Source organism: Cryptomeria japonica, chromosome 11 (assembly GCF_030272615.1).
Source record: "Cryptomeria japonica chromosome 11, Sugi_1.0, whole genome shotgun sequence".
Taxonomy (NCBI): Eukaryota; Viridiplantae; Streptophyta; class Pinopsida; order Cupressales; family Cupressaceae; genus Cryptomeria; species Cryptomeria japonica.
In genome coordinates this window covers 673449190-673470195 of record NC_081415.1, presented here as the reverse complement: position 1 = coordinate 673470195, position 21006 = coordinate 673449190, and positions in this window count along the sequence as shown.

Here is a 21006-nt window from a genome sequence, read left to right as displayed (position 1 = left end):
TAGGATTCATTTGCAAAGACAAAAAAACCCTTTTCGACTCACAGATTTTTCAGAGGACCGTGCATAACTTACGCATGGTCCTGATGACTTTTCCCCAAATTTGCAGGGCAGGTTCGTATCGGTCTAAATACCTCAGATCCAAAGTTATAGCGCAATCCCGAATCTGTAGCTCCTTATTTCACCCATTTTGTCTTCATTTTCTACATAGTCAATAAGTCAACTCTTCTACTTACAAAAGGGGGTAAATTGCATTGCACCCTTCCAATTCACTTAGTATTCCAATCCTTATTCACTCTAGGGTTTGGATCTAGTGAATTTAACCCCTCTTTTGAATGTAATGTATCTCGCAAGTGAAAATCATCCTAGTGATTTCCTTTCTCTCTCCTAGGTGGGGAATCACTAAGGTTCAATTTTCCACTTTACAATAACAAGGTTGGCTAAACCCTCATCTCACAATTACAAAATTACATCACAAGATACAAAGATCGGCCACTAGACCAACATAATGATATACATGACATAAAATGGACCTAAATTAAACTCCCAAATGCTCAACACCATAAAAAATCATGCCAAGATCAACCACAACATGCTACACCACCAAGAAAAATGCATAACATGAAGAACATCACCGGTTCAACAAAATTAGCAAAAACTTGCACAACAATCAATGTGGATCATAAAAACAAATAGGAAACGAATAGGAAATACCAGCAAGTAAGTTAGAATCATCAGTAATAGCTACACCAACACCACTTATCAAATCTTCATCGATCAACATCTGAAAACTCAAGAACACTCAAACAACAACAACTATCACGAAGAAAGATAACCTGCAGATCACCAAATCATGAACCATCTTAAATTAAGATACACAAGATCATCCCAAATAATATTCCAAAATCTCAGCACAGGATCTGATCATATCGAAATATACCGGAGGAAATACTGAACTCTGCAAAGCACTGATTAGATAAACAAATTGCAAAACCAGATCATATGATATGATCAATAAAGCTTCCCAAATCACCAACACCATTACAGAAGAATATAATCATACTAGAGATATTTCATACACCAAACCATAATCTGAAGAAACCAATCTATAGTCACCGGAGCAGGAATATGTTGACATCAATGACAACAACATATCCTAGCAGCAACAATGTCCAAAAGTTCATCCTTGGGACAAAGGCTTAGCAGATTTGTTCAGAAACTCTGTTTGTTAGTCATTTATCTTATTTTGTACTTAGTTTTACATTTTCATCCCCTGGCTCACCTTTAGCGCCATTTTAAGTAAGGTAGAGTGAAGGTAGGTTTGTCCCTCGAGGCTCATCAGCTTAAGGGTGACAAATCTCGTCCTCTAGATTTTCATCACCTTGTGTGTTTGAGATCATCTCTTTTAGTTTCAACTCATGCCTGGAGGAGGTTAGCTATTGTGACAACAATGATGCCCCCTTGTATGAAGAAAGTGTCTTTCTATAAGAGGTAGTGCTTTTGATTTTGACTTGTTCGTAAAATACTTCCCCCTTGCTACTATAAATTTGCTTGATGCATCCTTAATTGTCTCAGATGTCTACATTCTATGACTCCCTTACTGTGGCAAGATGAACGGTGAAGTGTTATTGCACCACATGAGTAGTATGTATGATCTTATGCATGCATAGAAAAGACTTCAACTTGTAGACACCTAAAAATGTCGGATTACTAACGTGCTAATTATTCCTCTATTAGTTACATAATTCTTTAATTATTTAATTAATCCAATTTTTATTCTTCTAAATTAATTTAATCATCATATTTCATCATTACTAATTATTTAATTTCTATTAATTTCCTTTCAATCATTTAATCATGCAACCTCCTCCTCTTAAATTAATTAAATGATATCATTATTTAATTAATTTCAAATTTACACCTTTTTTTATCAACAAATATTTTTTTGTATTGTTGTATCAAAAAGTCATTAAATCTTCGAAGTCTTTCAGAACATACAAGATTATAGTATTAGTATATTCAAAGAAACCTATTCCCCTTGATGAGACACTAAACCTAAATAGATATCTCCCATCCCCATTCTTTAAACATAAATATGCATTTCCTTATACATATATGCGTTCTAAACAAAACATGTCAAAAAGTCATGTATTTTCTTACATTAATTCACAAAGACTATCTCCTTGCCTTTCCTATTGGACAATTCAGTCTACACCATCTACTCCTCTGAGTCTTCAATATCATCGTTATCCTTGGGGGGGAAACCTATCCATAGTGTGTGCTAGTTTTGTCTCTTCCTCGGGCATCCCCACTTGTGTTTGGAGAATGCAGAAGCCATGGGACTGGGAGGATTTTGCCTCATAGTCACCCCACTTCTCCACTTCCATCTTGATCTCCTACCTTTCCCACATCCTTAGGAAATCTATAACTCCATGCATCCATATTTGAGCAAAAGGATGCTGAACCTCCTTGTTATAATTTGCACTCCACAAGAGGTATGGGAGAAGAGAAGGTTTGAATTAACTAACATGCACCCATGGTCCATTTGGACACACAAATCCTGCCCCATCCCTGGTCATTCTCAAGAAGTTGTCCAAGCCTCCACACCATTCTTTGCGAACATAGTTGTGCACAATCCACTCCACCTACTCCTTTCTCTCCAGTTCAAAATACCAGGCCACGAACATGAAGGAAACTTCATCGTTTGTACAATATTTGAATTTGCCTTTCAAATACTCTTCCTCGAGCACAATCTTAACCCTCACAAGAAAGATTTTTTCCTCAAACAAAAAGATGTATTCCAACCTCTTGTTAGAGATATGGCCCTAGAATGCCATCATCGATCGCATGGATTGGAGAGAGAAATTTGGCTCCATTTTCACTCCCTACAAATTCAGCTTCATAGTGAAACATTAGATGATAATATGTTGTTTGAAAGCCTTTTCCATATTAACTACTATGCTTGTCGAGGAATCCAAACCCAACCATCTCGACTTCCTTACAAAGAAGCCATAAATGCTTTTGGTGAGGTTGGCAATATTGATCGTACATGACATGACCAATCGTCGCATGCATGAAATAAAACATCTTTGCCACCACCTTTCCTAGTACGATGTTATGATTTAAAGTCATCAAATCCTCAAATGATTTGGGAAGATTTCCTAATCAACGTGCATCCAACTTGGGGGTAATTCGTACTTGTAGTCGGTCTACATTTGTTGTCTTTGAATGACGTCCTTGCATTGGGTAACTCACTTTTAACCATTGCAAGCTTGGCATGGTTAACACAACTCCAAGATCTAGCCATTAGATAGAATTACAGTTAGGATTTCATTATGTGTTGTCATTGATGTCAAATCCTTTGGTCCAGATATGGTATAATGAGTAGGATTATTTTATCTAGGTACGTTGTGCAGTTGGAGGTTTCCCGATTTCACTGGATGCATTTTGGTATCTCAGAAGATGTTTCTATGCATTATCTTTGGGTCCAGATTGGTTCGGAGTTCGAGCCCTTAGACCAGATTGTTAATCTTAGAGGATTCGATTAATACTGAGAGGGGGGATGAATTGGTATTAACAACAAATTCAAATCTGAAACTCAACCTTATAAAAATTTCACCAAATCAAACAATAACCAACAACACAATCATTTACCAATACCAGTATCTGCTAATAATCATTAGCTAATATGATTTATCAACTCTGCGCATTAAGTGTTTATTAACCATGCATTAACTAAAAATAAAACATAATAGCACATAAAAAAATTCACCATATGAACAACATGTTTTTCACGTGGAAACCCAAATAGGGAAAAACCACGGTGGGAATTGGTACCCACTAAAATTGTGCACTCTTTCGGAATGCACCCTGTTAGGAGCTTATCCCGGTTAGAAGCTTACAAAGATGACTTGTTAGAAGTAGACCTTGTTAGGAGTCACCTGGTTAAAGGATTTAATCTGATGAGCCCTATTAGGTGATTTACAATGGAAGGCCTATTAGGACCTACCCGGTTAAGGGATTTTGACTACTGTAACTGTTAGGGAACAAAAATGAATGATCTGGGTATTGCACTTAGCTGCTTGCTTGATCAGATCCAATTCTACTCCAAATCTGCAACACTTTGACAAATTTCTCACACTCTTCCCAAAACCACCAACACAACAAACATCAACTGAAGCAACATAAATAACCTTAACAACTAGGTCGGTTACTAAACCCTAGATACATCAAGAGTTTACAATACAGACCATCACAAATCATATCAAATCAACATACAGATCATTACAACATTTTACAAGACAATATCAACCATTGAGTGATCGTAACTCATCAAAACAACTCGATCTAATACAAAGTCAAACCCTTAGAACACTCTTCTAAGCACTTCGTTGATTCCCAAAAAATTCCATCTTCAAACATGCCAAAACATCAATTTATCCATCTACACAGGTTGTGTCATGCCACCTCCAACATTTGAACTTGATGTAGATCACCGTCAAACCAAAAATCAATTACTGATTAGGTGAATTCTTTACCGGTCCTTAAACCCTTCTTAAACCCTAGCAAAAATATAACATAAATCAAAAAACATGACTTCATGTAACCAAAACATGATGTGGTTCCGATCAGTTACATATTACAATGATACAAACTCACATTCCAAACTGCAACACTTCAATCATCACCAATCACTAGATCTAATCAAAACATTTCCTTGTTTACCGGCTAAGGTCCTAATTCCCATTTTGTTGTTTCTTTACCGGTTAGCTCTTTCTGGTAGACCAAAAAGACTAAGATGAAAAAAAACAATATAGTAAACATCAATTGCCATCAGTTGTCATCAATGACAACATAAATAACTGATCAATGTCATCAAGCACATCAATCCAAATCTCTTCATCACAACTCAACTATATCATCACCAACAGTCCTATTCCAGTTCAACCAACATTCTCCATCTTCATGATCAGTTATGCCAATCATGCCAACACATATATTGAGGTTCTATAGTGTCCAGATGCATTTTAGTTCCAACTTTGGTGATGTATGTAGTGTGTTGATATGTTTGATGAAGAATGGTGTGTTATGGTCCATTTCTCATTTCTTACCACCACTATAATGTTTAGTGGAGACCTATTTTTGATCTTCGTCTCAATCGACATTGAGAATTATGTTTTCTGAAGATAGTATATATAGGAGTTTGATTTGATGACTTGGGATATGACTTTTTGTGTTGAAGACATGCGAGATTAAAAGAATCTAGTGATTGTGTGAGTATATTATTGTGGATTACTACTAGAAGCATTTATGGCAATGTAGAATATGTTTTTCTTGTGGTGGATTCTCTTTGTCTTTCTTTCTTCTTCAGCAGTGATCCTTTCAGTGTAGTGAGCCATCTACAATGAGCATATTAGAAGTGAACCTTTTAGGGTAGTGAGCCCACTAGCAGTGAACACATTGGCAGTGAGCTACCCTTTGTAAAAATCACCTTAACTGATGTTTAAATATTGATAATTAGTGTTCTTCATGGTTTTTCCACGTAAATTTTGGTGTTTCTTGTGTCTGATCTAATTCTTGCATGCATTTTCAAATTCTGTTAATTCTATTTAAATATTCTAGATCTGTGCATTAAGGTTAAAAGAAAATTTTATTGTCAACTGATTCACCTCCCCCCCCTCTCAATTGCTCGGATATTCAACAATCGTTATCCAATCTATGGTTCCTTGATATAAAGAATAATCACTTGACGTAGATCCTAATCTGATGGCACATAAACTATCCATTCCTATCTTTGAACATTATAATTATAGTTTTTGGAAAGTAAAGATGAGAGGTTATTTGGTTTCTTTGGGTTACAATACTTGGATGGCTGTGGAGACTAAGTATGTTCTACCAACAAATGGTCTCAACACTCTGGATGATATTCAAGCTTATGAAGAAAATGAAAAGGAAAGGTATGTTATTTTCAGTGCATTATCAAAAACTGAATTAACTAACGTTATCTCTTTGAATATCGCTTATGATGTTTGCCAGAAGTTGAAAGACATCTATGAAGGGAACAAAAGAGTCAACTTGACAAAGAGGCTAACATCTAAGAGAAGATACAAAAATCTAAGGATGGAGGAAGGAGAAGACATTGTGAGCTATTTTGAGAAGGTGGATACCGTGGTGAACGAGATCAGAGAACTTAGAGGTACTTTGAATGATGAAGATGTGATTGACAAGATTTTGATGACATTACCAGTAAGCTACAATGACAAGATCTCAACAGTTGAAGAAACTTATTATCCAAAAAAATTCACCAGGGAGCAGCTATTTGGTACCTTGACGACATTTGAAGTAAGGAAATTTGGAAAGGACAAAGACAAGTCAGAGACTGTGTTCAAGGCATCTGAAGGCAGTCTGGATGATAAAGAAAGCTTGGATGAGGTAGAAGCAAATTTTGTAAGAAAATTGAAGAAAGGCACCGACGAATACAAAGGTATGTATTGGCATTGTGTTGTCATTGATGTCAACCGGTATAGGATTGATGCAGAGAATCTATCACAAACCATAAAACCTTCATTCAAGGGTATTATTGACCCAAAACTAACACAAGACCTTAAACTTGAATCAAGAGGCATATAAAAAGATCAACCACTCTTCTTAACTCCAAACCAATTTCAAAGGTTATATTCCATCCCTACAGACCTTCATGCAAGATTTCAGATCATAATATTCACTATAACATGAGAGAACAAATTCTTTATTGCCATGGAATACCCTATTTCAAGGTTTCATCCTTTAAAAACTATTTTCACCAAAATAATCACAAATTACTCAATTCTTAACCAAATTAAGTCAGACAAAAAGCACTAGAAATATGATTCAGAGACCTTTCCAAAAAATATATCCTTTCTTCATTATGGTTCCTCATGTGACCATACCAAACACTACAACCAAATTGTTGCTACCTTCACCAATCTGCTTTTCACCATGAACTGTAACAAACAGTCATCAATAACTTTTTAAATATTGATAATAAATAAAATCGCTCCAGTCATACTTTAGATTACTTTGTTAAAAAAACTTCTCTAAAATTTATAGCCAGATCAAATTGTTAAATCAAAAGTTATGAGGATTTTTCCAAAACGGGTCACCCTTGGCAGTGTTTTGATAATTTTTGTAAAAACAAACAATATCTTGCCAAATACTCCACAAAAATGAATAAGAAAGGACTCATCTAAAATCTATTTCATTAATATATCATTCAATAACATCTAAATATAAAAATTACACCAAATTTGATCCTCCATGGATCTATGACAGTCACAAATTCCTTAAAACCTTATGACAGTTTGAGGGTTTGATGGATAATCTTTGTCAAATCCCCTCCAAATTGCTCTACCCCCTTGATTTCGACCAAAAATGGTTTTATAAACCATTTCCAACTCCTTCGTAGCTACTCTAACCACCTCATAACCAATAGATTTCATTCTTACACTTTTGTTGCACTTTTTGGCAATGTTGCAAATTTGCAATTTTTACAATTTTTGAATTTTTGACATAAATGACTCTAACACTTACATGGACACTTTTAACACTTCAAGATGGACAAATATGATATCTTTGGAAAAAATGGCTTATTTATCCTTACATATTATGATTCAATGGACTCAAATAACATTAATAGATTATGAATGACTCAAATACAATAAAATTGCTATGACTTTTGACCTCTTGGTATGCTTAGGTGCCTCTGCACCATACTCCCAACCTTGAAAAGTTTCCAAGTCCCTTGGAAACATGGGTACAATGACCTGCAAGGGAAATTTTGAGTAAAATTTTCACCTTTGTCTTCATCTTTACCTCTTTATGCCTCTTTATGTTGCAACTTCCTTCTGAAATAATCTCTTTGTGACTCCTACCAATGGAGTTTGTAGTGGCTTCCATCCAAGTAATTTTACCAACCATAAGTCCACCTCAACAACAACCTTTGTGCCTCACCTAGGATTTCTCCTCTTGCCTCTCTTCCTAGTCTTTTGGCAATCAATGGACCATCCCTTTGGCCCTCGACAGTGTTAGGTCCCGGAGACAACTGAGAGGGTGGGGGAGGGGGGGCAGGGTGAATCAGTTGTCTAATAAATTCAAACCAAAAACCAATTAACCAACTTAATTCTTAATAACGGTAAACCAGTTAAGTGTGCCGGTAGCCAGTGTTAACAGTAAATTGCTATACCGGTAAAGATTAATGCATGAAACATGAACATAAAGTCATCCACAACACATAACACCAATATTTGTACGTGGAAATCCTGTAAGGGGAAAAAAAATGGTGGGAAACCTTACCCACAATCAGATGATACTACTGCAGATAGTAAGTGTACAAAAAGGGGTCTGCACATGCAGAAAGGCCAATAGCCTAGAGCTCACTGCTCAATCATAAATGGGAGTCACACTGACTACAGTTGGATGGTTAAATCCAATAAGAATGTACTACACAAAATAGCATCTTCATATGCTGGATTCAGTACCGGTGTAATGCTGATATGCTTCTACAAAAACCTAATTTCACCTTCAAATGATGTCTTCATGTATACCTCTACTTGATCTCGCATATATCTTCACACAATTCTTTTTCGCATTTCACACTTGATCTTACAAATAAGATCTTACATTTATACCATACCCTAAGACCAATTTTAGTAGGTCAGCTTTACAAGATATTATAATAAAAACATTTTACAAACAATATAATATCTGATGCAATAACCAATTAAACATGTTGGCTGAATGCATTTACATCAATAATAAATCATCTCCATAGCATGCCATGCTGATCTGGAAAAGATAAACCTATAAACCTATCGGTGTAACCCTAGAAAACCCTAGACCTATTTGCTGGTAAAAGCAAATATGCAAATATGAATATACCAATGATCAATCCTTCAAAACAAAGTGTCCATACGATGTCTTTGACATTACCAAGTGTCTTCCATATCATTCTAGGTACTGGTGAACATTATATCCTGCCGGTGAACCATATACTAGTAACTGTTGCAATAGTTACTGCTTGCCGACGAATATTGTTGGATCTCCAAAGTGCTTGTATTCAGTAGGTGTTGACATCAATGACAAAACCATATCAAAATACCAACAATCTCCCCCTTTGGTATTGATGGCAACACAAGATGGAAAAACCATCAAAGTGCCAAAACAAAAATGCCAAATACCAAAAACCAACAATCTCAATTTCTCCCCCTGGGAGCAACATGAGTTTATCCAAAGATTTATTTTCAATACCAATCTCTCCTTAAAAGATAATGTGTTTTTCCATAGATATCTCTCCCCCTTTGACATCAAATGCCAAAGTTACAAAAATCAAGTTCATACAAAATACCAACTACTCCCCCTGAGAAGTAACTTCCTCATCAAATACCAAAATAAAAGATTTGTCTTTTTAATTCTGTCAGTTGATGACAATCATCAACTGTCTAAGTCTCTACTAATGGTGGTATGACTCCAAGCTGATCTCTGAGATATTCAAAAGTCTCCTTAGGCAAAGGTTTTGTGAAAATGTCTGCAAGTTGTTCTTTAGTATTCACATAAACCAGTTTTATCTCTTTTTCTTCAACTTTTTCCCTTAGAAAATTCAGTTTGATAGAAACATGTTTTGTTTTAGAATGTAATACCGGATTTTTAGATATATCAATTGTTGCAGTGTTATCACAATATATAGTAATAGGTTCCTTTCATTTTACCTTTATGTCTTTCAACATTTGCTTAAGCCATAGTACCTATGTACAGTTAGTTGCTGCTGCAACATATTCTGATTCTACTGTTAATAAAGATGCACAACTCTGTTTCTTACTCAACCAAGAAACTAATCTCTTTCCAAGAAAGAATGCTCCTCCAGTGGTGCTTTTTCTATCATCCACATCTCCTGCCCAATTTGCATCTGTATATGCGCATAGAAAAAAAATTTCATCTCTAGGATACCATAATCCAAGATTTGTTGTGCCTTGTAAGTACCGGAAAATCTTTTTTACTGTTGATTCATGATTTTCCCTAGGATTACTTTGAAATCTAAAAAATACATACTGCATTCATAATATTAGGCCTGGTTTGTGTCAAATACAGTAAACCTCCTATCATAGATTTGTATCTAGTTGGATTAATAGGTGTAGATTCATCCCTTTGAGATAATTTGTCATTTGTAGTCATGGGTGTGCTTACTGGTTTAGAGTTCTCCATCCCAAATTTCTTTAGTAGTTCTTTCAAGTACTCGAATTGACTCAAAAATATACCTTTATCAGTCTGTGAAATCTACAATCTTAAAAAGAAATTTATTTCTCCAATCATAGACATTTCAAATTCTTGCTGCATTTCAAGAGAAAATTCTTTACATAATCCATCTTCTCCTCCAAAGATTAAATCATCAACAAATACTTCAATAATCAAGATGTCATCATTAGTTACTTTGTAATATAAATTGCTATCTGCATTTCCTTTAGTAAAACCAATCTTTAAAAGATACTTATCCAATCTTGTATACCAAGCTCTTGGGGCTTGTTTCAATCCATACCGAGCTTTTCTTAACCTGCAAACCATATCATTGTCATCTGTCAAAGAAAATCCATCAGGTTGTTCAATATATACTTCCTCTTCAAGATCTCCATTCAAAAATGCACATTTAATATCCATTTGATAAACTTTGTAGTCTTTGTGAGCTGCAAAAGCCAAGAATAATCTGACTACCTCAATTTTGGCTACCGGTGCAAAGGTTTCATTGTAATCAACTCCTTCTTTCTGAGAATATCCCTTACACACTAGTCTTGCTTTATTTCTAACAACCTTACCATCTTCATTAAGTTTGTTTCTAAATACTCATCTGGTTCCAATTACATTTTTATCTTTAGGCCGGGGAACTAATGTCCAAGTATTATTTTTCTCAATTTGTCCTAATTCTTCTTCCATAGCTTTAATAAAAAATTTATCTTCACATGCCTCATTGATAGATGATGGTTCAATTTGAGAAATAAGACATACCTCTTCATTTGCCAATCTTCCTCTTATCATTACTCCTTTAAATTTGTTTCCACTTATCTGATCTTCAGAATGATTCAATCTTACATACTGGGGTGTCTTAGTTTGCTGTTGTTCTTCAATTATTGTGGTATCCTCTGATGATATCGGGGTAACTGGATCTTCATTCTGTACCGGTGGATTTAGTGTAGGTTCATTTGTCACAATTTTTGTTGCCAGTTCAGAGTCTATATACCTTGAAGTTCCTCTGAATTGTTCATCAATCTTTACATTTGTACTCTCAACAATTTTCTGCAATCTTTTATTAAAACATCTATATGCCTTGCCCTTAGATGAATAACCAAGAAATATTCCTTCATCACTTCTAGGATCAAATTTGCCAATATACTCATCTCTTCTAATATAACATTTACTTCCAAAAATTCTGAAATGCTTAAGAGTAGGAGTATTACCAAACCATAGTTCATGAGGGGTCTTACCGGTTTCACCTTTGATATGAACTTTGTTGAATGTATAGACAGCAGTGCTAACTGCCTCTCTCCAGTATACATGTGGTATATTTACTTTTGATAACATACTTCTTGCTGCATCCAAGATAGTTATGTTTTTCCTTTCAACAACTCCATTCTGTTGTGGTGTTCGAGGTGCTGATAACTATCTTTTGATTCCATTCACTTCACAGAATGTATTAAAGTCCTTAGATGCGAATTATCGTCCTTGATCTGATCTTAAACATTTGATTTTCTTACTGATTTCATTCTCAACCATTGTTTTGAATAGTTTGAACTTCCCAAGTGCTTCTGATTTTTCTCTGAGAAAAGTAACCCAACACATTCTAGAATAATCATCAATAATTAGCATGAAATATCTATCACCTTGTAAGCTTTTAGTTCTAGTTGGACCACATAAATCAGTGTGAATTAAATCAAGAGCATTATTGGATTTTTCTGGAATACTTTTGAAACTAGCTCTAACTTGTTTTCCAAATTGACATTCCTTACAAATTGTGTTCTGAGGTTTCACAATTTTAGGTAGATCTCTAACTTCCTTAGAAGTGCTGATTTTTACCATGCAATCAAAGTTTACATGACATAATCTCTTATGCCATATCCAGCTTTCATCTATATGTGCAATTAAGTATGTATTTTCACTGTTATTCAAATGAAAGATATTACCTCTAGTTTGATTATTGGTTGCAATTTCCAAACCAGTTCTATTCATGATTTTGCATTTTGCATTTTTAAATTGTAACTGAAAACCCTTCTCAACTAATTGACCAACACTTAAACGATTATGCTTTAATCCTTCAACATAGTAGACATTGTCAGTGTTATGCTTACCATCAAGAGATAGTGAACCCTTACCTTTGATTGAATAGGCTTTGTCATCTCCAAATCTTACTAAACCTCCATTGTATTCTTGAAAGTTTAAAAATTTACCTTTGTCTCCAGTCATGTGATGTGAGCATCTTGAGTCAATGATCCATTCATCCTTTGTTTCAACTTTAGTTGCTAGGGCTTGTTCTACTGGTTGAGCAGTAGGTGCCGGTTGATCTTCTATTATAGCAACAAAAACCCATCCATTGTCTATCGGATCCTCATCAGAATCATCAATCGCACCTTCATCAACAATGTAACAAGATTTTTCTTTATTCTCCTTAAATCTGTATCTCTGATATTCAGGATTAGGCTTGTATGTTCTTCTAGCTTCTTCTCTTAGTCTAGCATGTCTATCAAGGCACCTTGAAGCCATATGACCAATCTTATTGCAGTTAAAACATTTAAAGGTGCTTTACCTTCATACTTACTTCCAATAGGACCTTTTGGCATTTTTCTTGCAAATAGTGCTTCAAGTTCTTCAAGCTCTTCATTCTCCTTCTTGGTTTATTCAAGTTCTCTTGCATAAAAGGCTTTCTAGTCTGATTTGTCAAATGATGGAGCAGATGATGTTGATGCTCTAAAGGCCAAATCAGTTTTTATAGTAGCAACAGGACCAAATTCCTCAATTTCAAAAGCTGAAAGTTTTCTAATCAATGTATCCCTAGTCACTGATGTATTAGGCATTGTTTTCAACTCATTTATAGCAGCAACCTTCATTTTATATGTTGGTGGCAAACCTCTTAAGATTTTTGAAACAATTTCATCCTCACTCAAAGTTCCTCCACAACATTTATTACCCAAAAAAATTTCATTTACTCTTTCCATAAAAGCAGAAATCCTTTCATCTTCTTCCATTTTCAGATATTCATACCTGACTCGGAAGCTTTCAAGTTTTTCAATCTTGACTATGGAATCTCCTTCATTTAATGTTTCCAAATGATCCTAAATAGCTTTAGCAGTAGACCTATCTGATAATCCCATGATTTGTTGATCTGATAATGCACTCAAAAATGCTTCTCTTGCTTTGCAATCATTCTCTTCATCTTTGGCTAAGTTAGTTGGAGTAGTTTGATCAGCTACAGCAGCAGTATAACCATTCTTTGTAACTTCCTAGATGTATTTACCGATGCAATTTAGATGTGTCTCCATCTTGATCTTCCATATCCTGTAATTGGTTCCATCAAGTTTAGGACTGTCCTTCTTGAAATAATTAGTAGTCATTGGATCTCCTCAAGTTGTTAAACTTCTGCAAAAGACGACTAGGCTCTGATACCAATTGTTAGGTCCTGGAGACAACTGAGAGAGGTGGGGGGGGGGGGGGGTGAATCAGCTGTCTAATAAATTCAAACTAAAAACCAATTAACCAACTTAATGCTTAATACCAGTAAACCAGTTAAGTGTGCCGGTAGACAGTCTTAACAGTAAATTTCTATACTGGTAAAGATTAATGCATGAAACATGAACATAAAGTCATCCACAACACATAACACCAATATTTGTATGTGGAAACCCTGTAAGGGGAAAAACCATGGTGGGAAACCTTACCCACAATCAAATGATACTATTGTAGATAGTAAGTGTACAAAAGGGGGTTTGCACATGGAGAAAGGCCAACAGCCTAGAGCTCACTGCTCAATCACAAATGGAAGTCACACTGACTACAGTTGGATTGTTAAATCCAATTAGAATGTACTACACAAAATAGCATCTTAATATGCTGAATTCAGTACCGGTGTAATGCTAATATGATTCTATAAAAAACTAATTTCACCTTCAAATGATGTCTTCGTGTCTACCTCTGCTTGATCTTGCATATACCTTCACACAATTCTTTTTCGCATTCCACACTTGATCTTACAAATAAGATCTTACATTTATACCATACCCTAAGACCAATTTTAGTAGGTCGGCTCTACAAGATATTATAATAAAAACATTTTACAAACAATATAATATCCGATGCAATAACCGATTAAACATGTCAGTTGAATGCATTTACATCAATAATAAATCATCTCCATAGCGTGCCATGCTAATCTGGAAAAGATAAACCTGCTGGTGTAACCCTAGATAACCCTAGACCTATTTGCTGATAAAAGCAAATATGCAAATATGAATATACCAATGATCAATTCTTCAAAACAAAGTGTCCATACGATGTCTTCAACATTACCAAGTGTCTTCCATATCATTCCAGGTACCGGTGAACATTATATCCTGCTGGTGAACCATATACCAGTAACTGTTGCAATAGTTATTGCTTGCTGGTGAATATTGTTGGATCTCCAAAGTGCTTGTATTCAATAGGTGTTGACATCAATGACAAAACCATACCAAAATACCAACAGACAGACCTTCCTTGTCTGCCCACACACAACACCAACTTCCTCTTGCAACTAGATGGACAAGCACCTGCAACCAAAACTCATATGTAATACAAAACAAAAACATCTCTCTTATCCCAGATCTTTTCCTGGGCTCTGATACCAATTTGATGTAGAGAATCTATCACAAACCATAAAACCTTCATTCAAGGGTATTATTGCCCCAAAACTAATACAAGACCTTAAATTTGAATCAAGAGGAATATAAAAATATCAACCACTCTTCTCAACTCCAAACCAATTTCAAAGGTTATATTCCATCCCTACAGACCTTCATTCAAGATTTTAGATCATAATATTCACCATAACATGATAGAATAAATTCTTTATTGCCATGGAATACCCTAGTTTAGGGTTTCATCCTTTAAAAACTGTTTTCACCAAAATAATCACAAATTATTCAATTCTTAACTAAATTAATTCAGACAAAAATAAATGAAAATATGATTCAGAGACCTTTCCAACACATATATCCTTTCTTTATTATGATTCCACATGTGACCATACCAAACACTGCAATCAGACTGTTGTTGCCTTCACCAATATGCTTTTCACCATGAATTGTAACAAACAGTCATCAATAAATTTTTAAATATTGATCATAAATAAAATCTCTCCAGTCATACTTTATATTACTAAGTTAAAAAAACTTCTCTAAAATTTATAGCCAGATCCAATAGTTAAATCAAAAGTTATGAGGATTTTTCCAAAACGGGTAACCCTTGGCAGGGTTTTGACTATTTTTGTAAAAACAAACATATCTTGCCAAATACTCCACAAAAATGAATAAGAAAGGATTAATCTGAAATTTATTTCATTAATCTATAATTAAATAACATCTACATATAGAAATTACACAAAATGTGATCCTCCACGGATCTATGGCAGTCACAGATTCCTTAAAACCTTATGACAGTTTGAGAGTTTGATGGATAATCTTTGTCAAATCCCCTCCAAACTACTCTACCCCCTTGATTTCAACCAAACATGGTTTAATAAACCATTTACAACTCCTTCCTAACTAATCTAACCACCTCATGACCAATGGATTTCATTCTTACACTTTTGTTGCACTTTTTGGCAATGTTGCAACTTTGCAATTTTTACAATTTTTGCATTTTTTACATAAATGACTCTAACCCTTACATGGACACTTTTAACATTCAAGATGGACCAAATATGATATCTTTGGACAAAATGTCTCACTTATCCTTACATATTATGATTCAATGGACTCAAATAACCTTAATACATTATGAATGACTCGAATATAATAAAATTGCTCATATTATGACTTTTGACCTCCTGGTATACTTGTGTACTTAAGTGCCTTTGCACCAAGGATGGCGACCGGTATGGGAGATTGATGAGCAGTGTTGTCATTGATTAATATTGAAAATGGTTCCATTGATGTCAACTAGCATAGTAGGTCAACAGTAAGGAAGAGAAGGTCATCTAGCTTAATGGCCATTGGAGTCACCGGTACACAAGTTAGTGTTGACTTGTGTTGAAGACATAAGGACTGCAGACCAATAAGTGACATGTTGGCAGTGCATAGTTGCCAACCAACAAGAGAGAAAGATGCTAGGCTGTTGATTGTGATGAATAGGGGGAATGTTAGAAAAATCAGATCAACACTAGAAATGATGTATGTGCAGGTCAGCAGTATGTTGTGTGGATGTGAAACAACATGACTCCCACTGGATAAAGATGCAGTCACCATATGAAGAGATGATTGATAGTGAATGTGCTTAACTGGATAACATGTGCCTATTTGAAGATATGCATGCTCAAACAAGGAAGCCACATTGGTGCAATGCAGGATGCAGATGACAAGGATCCACACCCACTGGTAAGTGGAGCTTATCTCCTATTATGCATGAAATGCATCACAGTCCTCTGAGATAAAACAAAAGAATTGAAGGCAGGTGATTGAAGGCTCACATCGAAGGAACTGGTGAAACACTATGTTGCCTTAGGTGCATGAGATCAGAGATATGCACCACATCAGCTGGGTAGACATGATGAGTTGCCGATATAGACAAGGAAAGATATGTTTGTCACTTTGACAAACCAATTGATAGGTGAACTGGTCTATTGATGAAGAAGGCAAGGTTGAGCAGTTGTAGATAGAGGATGTCGCCATAATGTAGATGAAGTTTGGTGCCACAGATGTGCATGGTATCTTACCAGCATACATGTAGAAGATACTACCAGTATAGATGTAAATTGATAAGTTGAAAAAGTGCAGATGCAAAAGGCTCCCATCTATTGATGATGTGCATGAGGAATGTTGGCAAGTGTGCTGACCGGTTTAGGTGTTCCACCGGAAGAGAAATAGAGTGCAAGGTTGAAGGTAGACCTGTTAGGGTATAACCGACAAGGTCTGTGAACTGATAGATGAACCCGGTTGTGTGGTTGGTCAATGATTTGATCTGGATCGACACTGAAGACATAGAAAAGGTGGATGCCAACAAAGAGGCCACATGGAGGTGAAGTGGAATGCATGCATAGGTTGGCGTGGTGTGTCGATGAAGTTGTTAGCAATTGGTCCAACATTTATGGCGACTGCGAAGTTTGAGGAATGAAGGAAGAGGATTCTGGTTCGAGATCAAGGAAACAACAAATATCTAGTACAGACTAATCTTGCAGATCGAAGAGAGTGAAGGAAACCACATCACACACATGATTGATCAGACAAAAGGTCTAAAATCATGCTACAGACGCTTAAAGATAGAAGACGTGTGTTGAAAGGAAAAGAACATGGTTATGTTGATTGATGAGCTCTAAGTCATCAATCAAGGAAATGAGAACGGATCAGGTATGATGTGCCACGATGATCAGAGATCAGATTGGATGCAGATTCAGTGCATGGCAAAAACCCTAGCGTGCCAATGTTCAAACCAACATTTAGGCATGAAAATTTGGCTATAAGAGTGCGAGCCAAATATGTAGCTGGGGTTGTTGCATGAGAGCATAAGGCTAGTGAAGAAACCTAATCAATCAAGTGCTCAACATCATCTGAGAAGAGACTGAGTGTGTGAGAGAGAGAACTGGTTTGAAGAGTTCAACCAGCAAGAGTGAGGCAACCGGTAGTCTGCCATTAAGTGTGACAGAGGAGTGCACAAGTGGTGATTGAACCGAAAGAGAAGAGGCAAAGAATATTGAAGAAAAGAGAAGAGCATAGTGAGAATTAGAAGAGAACTAGTAAGCTGTGAACCAACAATAATCAGATAGTAGCAACTTGACAGAGAGGTAGAAGAACCGACACAAAGCATGACCGATAGAGAAGAAGAAGAAGTTGAACCAGTAACATTGCAACAAAGAGTGAGTTGCAGTAGGAGATAAGGTTGCAACAGTGAAAGGGTGAGCAGAGAACTGACAAAGAATTGGAGAGAGGAGAACCAATGGAGAGACTTGCATAAGAGTTACAAAGTTTTTTATAACAAAGATATTACTTTTGTATCTGATATATTTATTGTAGATCACTGAGTTGGAGTTTGGTGCAGGGGTTGGTGCCCTAAAATCAAGGGTTGGTGCCCTAAAGGAGTGGTACTCCTTTGTTTGGTGCCCTAAATGTTGTGACTGAATGTTTCATTGTGAGGATGGATTGGAGCAGTAGACTCTAGCAACATTTCTCGCCAAGGTTTTTCCGATCTTGGGGTTTTTCTCATACATCAAGTGTTATGTGATGTCACTTTTATGTGTGATTACATTTGTATCATCCTCCCATCTAACTGATATGTTTGTTTTGTGTTAGGTCAATTAACTAGTGTACACACATAGGTTAGAAAAGAGTTAAGTTTGGAAACCACTTATTCACCCCCCCTTCAGTGGCATCTTGTGTTCAACAATTGGTATCAGAGCCTAGGTTCCCAGTCGATAAGCTTTCTCTAGCTAGGTAGATTCTGGTATTTTAACACAATGGTTTGTTTTATGTCAATCCCTAATCCTATTTTTGATGGATTAAATTATTCTATTTGGAGTTGTAGGATGGAAGTCTACCTATCCTTCTTATGGTTTGATGTGTGGATGTCGGTTGTTAATGGATTCCCTAGTAAAGTTAGTCCTCCCACTGATTCAGATGCAAAAAGAAGAAACCGGTGTAATGATATAGCAATGAAGGCTATACTTTGTGGCTTATCTGGTGATATCATCTCATAGGAGGATAGATGCAAATTGACAAAAAGCCTATGGGACAATTGAATAAATTTTATGGCAATGAACCTTGTATTGTATAACTGGTTTGTGAAGATAGGATGAGAAATGCAACTCATGTGTCTACAGATGATGAAGGCATATCTGATAGCAGCCACAACAATGATGAAGAAGGAACCCACCTCTTCATGGCTCAAGAATCAGAAGATGAGAGACACATGTCTAAGAATGATCATGTAGATCACTCCTACCGGCAAGATGTGTTTGGCAATGATAGTGAAGGTGATGAAGAAGAAGAAGCAAAAGTTGATCTTGAAGGAGAACTTGTAAATGCACTCAAAGAACTTAGTAGAGTGAGGAATGAATACAAGTTATTCAAAAATGCTGCAGTTGTGGAATAGAACCAGTTGATCATATGCCTTGAAGAATCTAAGAAATGTATCTCAGAGTTGAAGACTCAACAAGGAGACACCAATGACTGCTGGTGTAAAGATCTAGAGTCGGAACTAGAGGCCAAGGATAAAGAATATCAACAGCTAGAAGGAGATATGGAGAACCTCTGAAATTACCTTGAGAAATATCAGGATAAGATCAAGGTGAGAATCTGGTTTGATGGTAGCAGTGATGCCCTGGACAAAATGTTGAAGAAGCAAAAGCATTCGAAGGATACCGGAGGATTATGAAGTGGTGTCGGTGAATGCTCCACCAACAAGAATGTCCCTCATAATAACATTCTATTTGTCTCCTCAAATGGAGATAACAAGAGGCAAACCTTCACTATCCAAAATACTCCATGGAAGAAGGTTGATCTAAACACAACCAGTGAAGAAATGAAGCAAAGGATGAAGACAAGTGTTGCAAGAAAGAGCAACAATGCAAATCCCAAAGGAAAAGGGAAGATGGGAGAAGACAACTTCACTAGTAGCAAGAACTTGAAAAGACAGTCTACAAGACCACCTACCAACAAAGGACAAATAAATGTTGCTACCACCAAGTCAAGACAAGTGTGGAAGAAGAAGGGAATAGATAGAAGAAATGCAAAGAATGGACAACCTGGGATCCATCCCTGGAGAAGCAGAAATGGAGATGCCAAACCGGTAAGATCACCTCAGGTTTGGCAAAATAAATTTGTAAGTAATAAGTTCCCCTTCTCCAGTTACTGCTTTGCATGTAATGGATATGGCCATAGAGCAGAAGAATGTAGAAAGGGATCTAGGAGAAACAATTTTGGTTGCCATAGATATCCTGCATATGGGCACAAAGTTTCAAAGAGTAGAAACATGCATATCCCCTCTCTTGGTTATGCAAATGCTTTATATTATCAAGGCAATGGTTTGGGTCATAGAAGTCATGAATGCAGGAAGAATAATTCTCAGTCCTATGGCAGCCGATGGAACAATCATGCTCAGTATGGAAGAAATTACGGGGTATATGAGAAACAAAGACTTGTAGGGTACAAGAGGAGAAGTGTTCCTATGCAATCAAAGAATCCATGGAGACTAGTAGCTGGCTACAATGGCTTAATCAAAAAAGGAAGAGAAAATCGGTATATTAGAAGGTCCCCCAATCATTTGATTGGCATGAATGTTGTTTGCTTCTATAGAAATGCTTCTAGTCATGATGCAGAATCTGGTAGAGCAATGACTAACCAACAAAAGAAGGAAAAACATGCTCCCAAGACTGAAAATGGGAAGAAGAATGAGACCAAGCAGGTATGGAAGAAGAAGGAATAAATTAGGACCATGGACCGACACTGTGCATTCAATGCACAGGTGATATCTCCTAAGGCTTAAAGGAGATGCGAGACCTTAGGGGGAGTAGTACATTGACCATATCATTCACCCCCTCAGTGGAAGAGGACAAATAGAAGAATAGGTTGTTGTCGATAAGAAGAAAAAGGTGAAATAGGTGTGTGTATGATTGTTGGCTTGGCTACACACCTATAGATGAAAGATGGATCACTACTGCATGTATCAATGGATGGCTAATTCACAATTGGGATCAGAATAAATTGACACAAGAAGATAGGAGTTAGAGGAAGGTGCTCTGGTAGAGATGAT